The sequence below is a fragment of the Acanthochromis polyacanthus genome, chromosome 6 (assembly GCF_021347895.1).
Source record: "Acanthochromis polyacanthus isolate Apoly-LR-REF ecotype Palm Island chromosome 6, KAUST_Apoly_ChrSc, whole genome shotgun sequence".
NCBI classification, from domain to species: domain Eukaryota; kingdom Metazoa; phylum Chordata; class Actinopteri; family Pomacentridae; genus Acanthochromis; species Acanthochromis polyacanthus.
Genome location: NC_067118.1, coordinates 30,056,084 through 30,063,969, shown reverse-complemented (window position 1 = coordinate 30,063,969; position 7,886 = coordinate 30,056,084).

Sequence of the window (7,886 nt, the reverse complement as noted above, 5' to 3'; positions counted from 1 at the left end):
GAATATGTTCACATTTAAGGAATTATCTTTTTACAAAACATTGTAAACAACCTGAAATTTCTTAAGAAAAATAAATTCAATTTCAGCAACATTATGCTTCAGTTTTTCATTTGCACATTACAACTTCCAGATCACAGAGTGTCTACGGAGGAACAAAACATTTAGTCACATGTATCTGGAAGTGAATAGTATAATATTTTACTTTATGATCAAATTGATAAAAGTCTGACCAAAAAAAGGACAAAAAAAAACAAAACAACAAATACAGGACAAAATTTAAAAAAAAAAAAGAGAAACAAAATGACAAAAAATGAGACTAAAGATGGAACAAAACGACAAGAGACAATAAATTAGACAAAAAAGTTAAGAAGCGCCAAAAAAATGGACAACACAAGTGAGACAAAAAACACATAATGACAAAAACAACACACAAAACAGTGATTAAAGCGAAACACACAATGACAAAAACAAAAAGGAAACACAAAACACAAATGACAAACAAAACGACAAAAACATGAGCTAAACAACAAAGTCAGACAAAAACAAACAAACGAGAAAATATAACAAAAATGAGACAAAGAAACAAAGAATAATCTATTATTTTACTTTATGATCAAAACAACTTGTCATGGCTTAGAAATGATTTTAAATTTATAGTTTTACAAATTTACAATCTGCAATTAAAAGTCTTCTCTGTAATTTTTACAATTCACAAAGTCGTCCCATGGGCCATATTGGACCCTCTGAAGGGCTGGTTTTGAGGTGCATGTTTAACACCCCTGGTTTAAATTAATATAATGCAAGAGATCTTTTATGCAGTCGAGGACATAATGTTCATTTCTCATGGACAACATCTATTAAATGTGTCTGTGGTATGATGGTATTTGCTGCAGTGCCCATGCTCTAATTTTGCTCCACTAGATGGCAACATTGATGCAGACATCCTGGTGAGATCAGCTACTTCTGTCCACATTAAGAAGTCGTTGCTTGTACAGTAACTTTTTGTCAGTTTTTTAAAAAACTTTAGTCTTGACTTGATTGAACGTAGTTTATAATACAAACTGTCTAGATTGGAGAGTGATAGGGCTCCTTGCGGTATTGAGCAGAGGCAACTGAGAAGGAAATATATATCTATCAATATATGTCTTGTCTTTTTAGGGGGTTTTATGTTTGTATTTTAAAACTGTTTGGATTTATTCTTGTGTCCCTCAATATTTTCAGATTTATAGTAATATATGCGTGTTTTAATCATTCCTTGCACAAATGTTTCTTATGTTTTTATTTCTTGTTGCATTGGTGCCATAATTATATCATAAATAAATCTTTGATACACAGATTTTGTGTACCTGTTGCATCATTCCGCAACACCTCATGCGTTTAAACTTGCTGTTACATTACAAGCACCCTGCTGCTTATTAGAGGCTAATTCAGAAAGAGAATAAAGAAGCAGAATGTTTTCACTTCAATTCATTTCGTAGAGAAGAGGAGACATGCAATTTATTTGAAGAGAGCAGCCGTATTATGTTGTGTCTTTTGTTTTTTTTTTTCTGATCGATTCACATCTTTAAGGTCATCCTTGAGTTTGTACAGATAAAAAAACAGTTGAGGTCAGAGTGTGAGTCATTGAAGGTTATGGCACTCAAGTTGACAAGGAGAAATAAATAAATAGAGAAAACTCAATTAGGGGAAGAACACGGTTGATTTAATTAAATGTAACAAATAAGGCAAGAGAAAGTACTAAAAGAAAAAAAAGCTAGTTTTTAATTCTACGTGTAAACAATCTCAAATGACTGCATTTATGTTCAGCAATATTAACCATGACTGAAAATTACTTTGAGTTCTCTTTCATCTATAGAACTGCAAAACTGGTCTGTTAGACAAAAAGTTTAACAAACACAAAAATAAGCTCTATCTATATTGTGACTCTCTAGTCTTTAGTGTAGGAAATGTAGTCCACCATCCAGCAAATCGGTATCATGAGCTGCACTTCCACTTCAAATTAGACTATGCCGGAGGTCATAATTCATTCACTGAAAAATTTCACACACTTGAGCTTCAGGGGATCTGTGAAGTTCTTTGGTCATCACTATCATCTTAGCTGCAAAATGACCTTTTCAAATGACAGACTATCATCTGACTTCATAAAGAATTGTGAGAATGCTTGAAGGACAGGTTAGCGGTATATAATCTGTCTGTTCTTCCACCACTTTGGTTCAATTAAACCTTGTGACATTTGTAGTTCAGATATTTTTTTAAAGAACCATCAATGACTGGGCTGACTGACATGGAATTTATCACAGACATCAAAGCTTCCACCAAGATGATGATTGATAATTAGATAATCTAGTGCCAACATCTGGTCAAAATGTAATTTTGTTCATAGCACTCCTGTCAGCCTCAACTGTTCTTTGCATTTAGTGCTAAATGTCCTGCTAGCACTGCCACTGTTAGCATGATAGGTCAGAAACTACTTTAGCGAGAGGCAGTTATGCAAAGCTGCTAACTTGGCTAAGAAGACCTGTCGGAGAGTCCAACATATGTCTGCACATCTGAACACCTACTCAAAAAAGAGAAGCATCTGTCTTAGTTGTAAGAAACTGAACTATGCTGCTACAGGTAATCACTTTTTCTACATATCTGATCACAGTCTGCTAACTGGCATGTCTTTGATTTGACTGAAATGGCTTTTTTAAAAGGAAAGCAAACATTTTTATAAAGATGAAGATTAAATGCACATATAAGAGTATCAGAAAGAGTCCTAACACCAGCACTGGCTGAAGTGGTGTCTCAGTGGGCCAGAAAAGGCTGTAAATGACCCTGCAAATTATCATTGCCATGCTGTTAATTGCTTTAATTCATAAAATGAAATGTTCAATCATAACAATTAAGGACTGAAATTAGACCTGAGTGGTATGAATCACCACAGGACCAGTGAATGAAACTTAATCCAATGAGCTAAGCCCAAACTTATTCATACTCTTAACTTTTTATCTATAGTGAATTTTTATTTGACTAAGGTTTCCATTGTCTTGTCCAAAATTATTCATTCGTGAAACTGTTACAACTGTCTGGAAAAAAATACATGTTTCAGTACAAATTAAAATAGTCCTGGTCATTTCCACCATGTTCTAGAGCGTTCTAACACACTTAAAATGGTTAACAGCTAATGCAGTAGGTCTAGTCCGTTACTAGTTAATCACAAGTGATGGCTAAAACTAAAACACTTAGTGAGGACCCCCAGATGTGTGCTGTGGCTGCTCACAAGACTGAGGATAACATTTCTAGTGTCACTGGCCACAGCATAAAGCATAATTACAAAGCACAATGAGCTCCACACTGTCAAAATCCCAAAGGGCACTGTCAAGAACGGTAGTGTTCAAGAAGAATCCAAAGATCATCACAAAGGCCGTCCTGATGAATCTGAGCAATTCTGGTGCTAATATGTAAAGAATGACACTCCAGCGGCCACTGCACAAGGCCTCACCAAGACGCTAGGTGTCCAAGGGTTCATATGGATTTAGCATTTGCAAAACCTCACCTTCACAAAGAAGAAAGCTTTGGGTCATCAATTCTGTGGTTGGATGACATAAAAATGGAGTTGTTTGGACAATGGGACATCTCTTTTGTTTGACAGAGAAAGAGGAAGCATTGCACCGCAAGAACACCATCATTATAGTTAGACGTTATAATGTGATAGCAGTAAAAAAAAAAAAAAAAAAAGCATCCTTTTCAAAGTAAATGGCATCATTAGAAAGAAGGGACTATATCAAGATTCAGGAAGAAAATCTGAAGCAGTTTGCAGAAAAACCTGGCCTTGAGTAACACTGGACCTTCCAATAAGACAGTAATCTGAAACATGCAGCCAAAGTGGTGAAGAGGTGGTGAACAGATAACAATATGAACATTTTGGAACCACAGTTAAGATCTGAATCCCATCAAGAATCTGTGGATGGACTAGAAGGCCAGAGTGATAGCAAAGAAGCTTTCTAACCTCAAAGACCTGGAGATATCACAAGAGGAGAGGTCCCATAATCCCAGTGGAGACATGCTGAAAGCTTGTTAATGATTAGAAGAACCATGTGATTGCGGTCAGAGCAGATAAAGGCTTCTCAATTGATTCCTAATAAAGGATTTTATTTTCTTTTTATTCAAAATAATCTTCATAAATCAGTATTTGGTGCAAGTATGAATAATTTTAGGTTTATCAGTAGGTATAGTTTTCACATGTGACACAGCTACAGAAGCTCTTAATCATGACGTCAGAATTGTTGTTCACAAAACAGGAAGTGCTGTCGTGCCCAGCAAAGTAAATTCATATAAAAAACACCACACAGAAGAGAAAAAATAGCGCAGATTTTTCTCACAACAATGTCCTCAAAGAGGACAAGCTGTCAACAAATGTCGTAGATAACGATGTTCTGTTTTTCACATGATCTAATCAGACCTGTGCTCCCATTAGCTGCAGAACCCCAACAAAGCTTGCAGTCACACACAAACAAACACGTTTAAATGCAACATCCACACGAACCGCAGGCAGGCTGCTTTTCCTGCTCCCACAGTAGAGCAGGGGGATAATGGGAAAGATTAGAGAGAGCGGCTGATGCCTGGCGACCCTTTTTCTGAGAGCGCGGCAGACGAGGATGCTGGCTCTCAGTGGCCCTTGTCAATTAGAGCATCCACTCCAGCAGGCCGGGCCTAATGAAGAGTCCGGAGCAAGGGAGTGGAGCTGAGCAGACAGGGATTGATCCCTAGCCTGGTGAGTGCACAGCTAGGGAGGAGGGCACCATGGGAAAGCCTGGGGACCGAGAGAACGGATCTTGTTCTTCTAGGCCTGTATCATCCTCTGGGAGACGCAGCTCCCTCTTTGTCTGTTTGAACTCTCAACATCATTATATTTATTCCGTATACTGTCTTTTTCATGTTACAAAGTGTTCTGGCTCTTGATCTCCAAACTTCTGTTGCTGATGTGCGTCATCACTGCAAAGTCTGGGTTAGACGCTGATGTATCTTGTTATAAGTCCCTTGTGGCTCAAGCTTTGTTATGTTCAAACTAAGCTTTGGGGAAACTGAGTTCGTCAAGCCTCACATTTTTAGAACTAGACGAGCCCTCAGTAGATGGCAGAACCATGCCCATGCATGATACTCTGTATCAATTTTGATCATCCTACGTATATCCCTTCCTACTTGATCTGCTGACCTCTAACTCCACAACTGAGCAGGGGACCTTAGACTGATCGTCAGTGCCAAGTTTGATTATCCTGACTTCAGCACTTGCAGAGATATCTGACCGGACACACACACATACATACTTACCCAGCCAGATACCGAAGCGAATGCAGTAACCCCGCTGACGTACGTCAGGCGTGGTTAATAAGCCTGCCAGAGCAGTAATTGTTCATCTGCAGTAGACGTTAGAGTGAAAATTAATGAGGCCTCTCCTATGACTGACAGGATGTCCACAACATATAGTGCCAGTTATAAGCATATAGGCACATAACAGACTTTAACATCTGGGGACTTAGAGGATAAAGCTGAAGACACCTATTAGCCACATTGGTGACATGACATTAGGATGGTAACGTCTGTTGGTCCACAAGTGATCAAGACTGTCATCTCGACAAATACTGCACAGCATAGATTTTACAGTCAGTTCCGGTCCCCAGAGAGTCAGTTATTCAAAAATTTTGACCTGGATCAGAATGCATTCCAGCATCAGAAAAACCATCTTACTTTTGTGCTAGTATTGCAAAGCAACATTGGACTGGATCTCCAGATAAATGACACTCTAAATAGGAATACTGATCATAATGAAAGCTACAGGCCATATAAAGGACAAGCAGAACAGCCACTAGCAGTGTTTTAAAAAATGAATGAAAATAACACAGCAACACAACACAGACATTCCTTTCTATTTTCAGTTTCTTTCAAACAATCAGACCCCTCGTTTTAGATTAGAATCAACTCTATTGTCTTTACACAGAGTGTAAAGACAACAAAATGCAGTTAGCATCTAATCAAAAGAGCAAAAAAATCACAGTGAAGTGCATTATATTCAGAAAGCATATATACAGTGTACATTTGAACAGTCTGAACACAGTTATATGGACATACCTAATATATAAAGAAAAAGCTGTAGATAATATAAAGATATCAAATGTACATACACAGGTAGGGATAAATGGTGATATTAACGGTGAAAACAGCATGAGATATATGCAGTATATACACATTGTGATTCACATTAACAATATGAGCAGGGAATATGACATGAGGTGGAATCTGGCCCACAAGAAATAAATACAAGTATATACATTATTCACAAATTCATTGTGGATATTTTGAACAGCATTCATTATCAGGTGTGGAGAGTCTGTTATTCTGTAATTGGTTCGTTATATGCAGCTCTGTATACCTACCTGTTCATTTAGTATGCATGGATAAAGTACAGTATGTATGGAAAAGTTACAGAAGTCAAGTGCACAATACAAATTAACATACACACAAATCAGCCGCAAAATTAAAATAACTGGGATTGCATTCGCCCACACTACAAAAACAGCTCAGAAATGGCTTGAGGAACATGAAAAACGAGCCCCAGGCAATAACCAAACATCCAAACTACCCAGACCCAAATCTGGTCAAGGATCTGTTGGATGTGCTGCAACAAGTGAAAACTATGGAGGCCTGATCTGCAAACTACAGGAACCAATATTAGCATTTAAGTGCCAGACCCCTCCAGAAGTCCTGTGCCAATGACGTGACAGGTCAAAGGGGACCTACATTATACTGAGCCGGGGGTTTTAATGTTAAGTGTGATTGGTGTATGTACTACATGATACAAATATTGCATTATTTTAAAGTTTTGTCATATTTGTTCCTGAAATCCACCCTTCTGTTGGGATCAGGATAATCTACTTTTTTGGATCATTGGTATCAGAATCCCAGATGAACAACATACTGAATGTTTGATCTGAATCAAAGCTTTCAAAATTGGATCAAATGTGATTTTAGAATCTTTTTTGACTTGTTTTAAACAACCCATGTTTATAACTTGATCCGATCGCCAAAATCTGATCAGATCCTTCCTGACTAACCAGACCCAGAGGATAAATCCTATTGACTCTGGTGATCTCCTGAGATTTCTTCTGGAAACGCCACCAAAAATTGCAGACTTTCTGAGCAAATTGTCCACTTTCATAAACAATACAGACACAATCGCTCTATATTCTGAGCACGCCCACTGCCGCTCAGTCTTTGATAAGGTCAGGACCCCTCTGCCTCGTCCTCTGTTCCTGCATCTCAACAGTGATCAGCATGCTAATAGGGCTAATTGCCACTTCTTGTTTTGGATTAGCATTCGGAGGAAAGGGCTAGCCAGCCGGGCTGACAGCTGTTATACCATCAGGTGTGCGATGTGAACTGCAGCAGCTCATATTGGTCACTGCCAGAACTATTTCACCAGACAGCCAATGCTAGGGCTTAATATTACCAAAATTACCTCCAGAAACACCTGTCACTGCGGAGACTGACAAAATGGTAAATGACAGCGTGGCTCGCCACGAACATCTGAACAGACAGTGTTCTCCAGCAAAAGAAGGTTACGAACCGGAGTGTTTTTTCCTGTAGTGCCTCCAGCTGGTCTTTGTTGTTTAGCAAATTGTCCTCTAAAGTCACTGTCATGGACCCATCAACAACTGGGACCATGCAGTGTTAGTATTGGTTTTTTTTGTCATTTCAAACAAATAATCATTCACACAGTTTGGTTAAAAAAAATGTTTATTTAGCTTCTTTGAGTTACAAAGTGCTGGTGTTACCAATTTGAGTGCACGCATTTTGGTTACATACAGTCATGAGTTTATCAAATTAGTTTAAACAATTAAGTCATT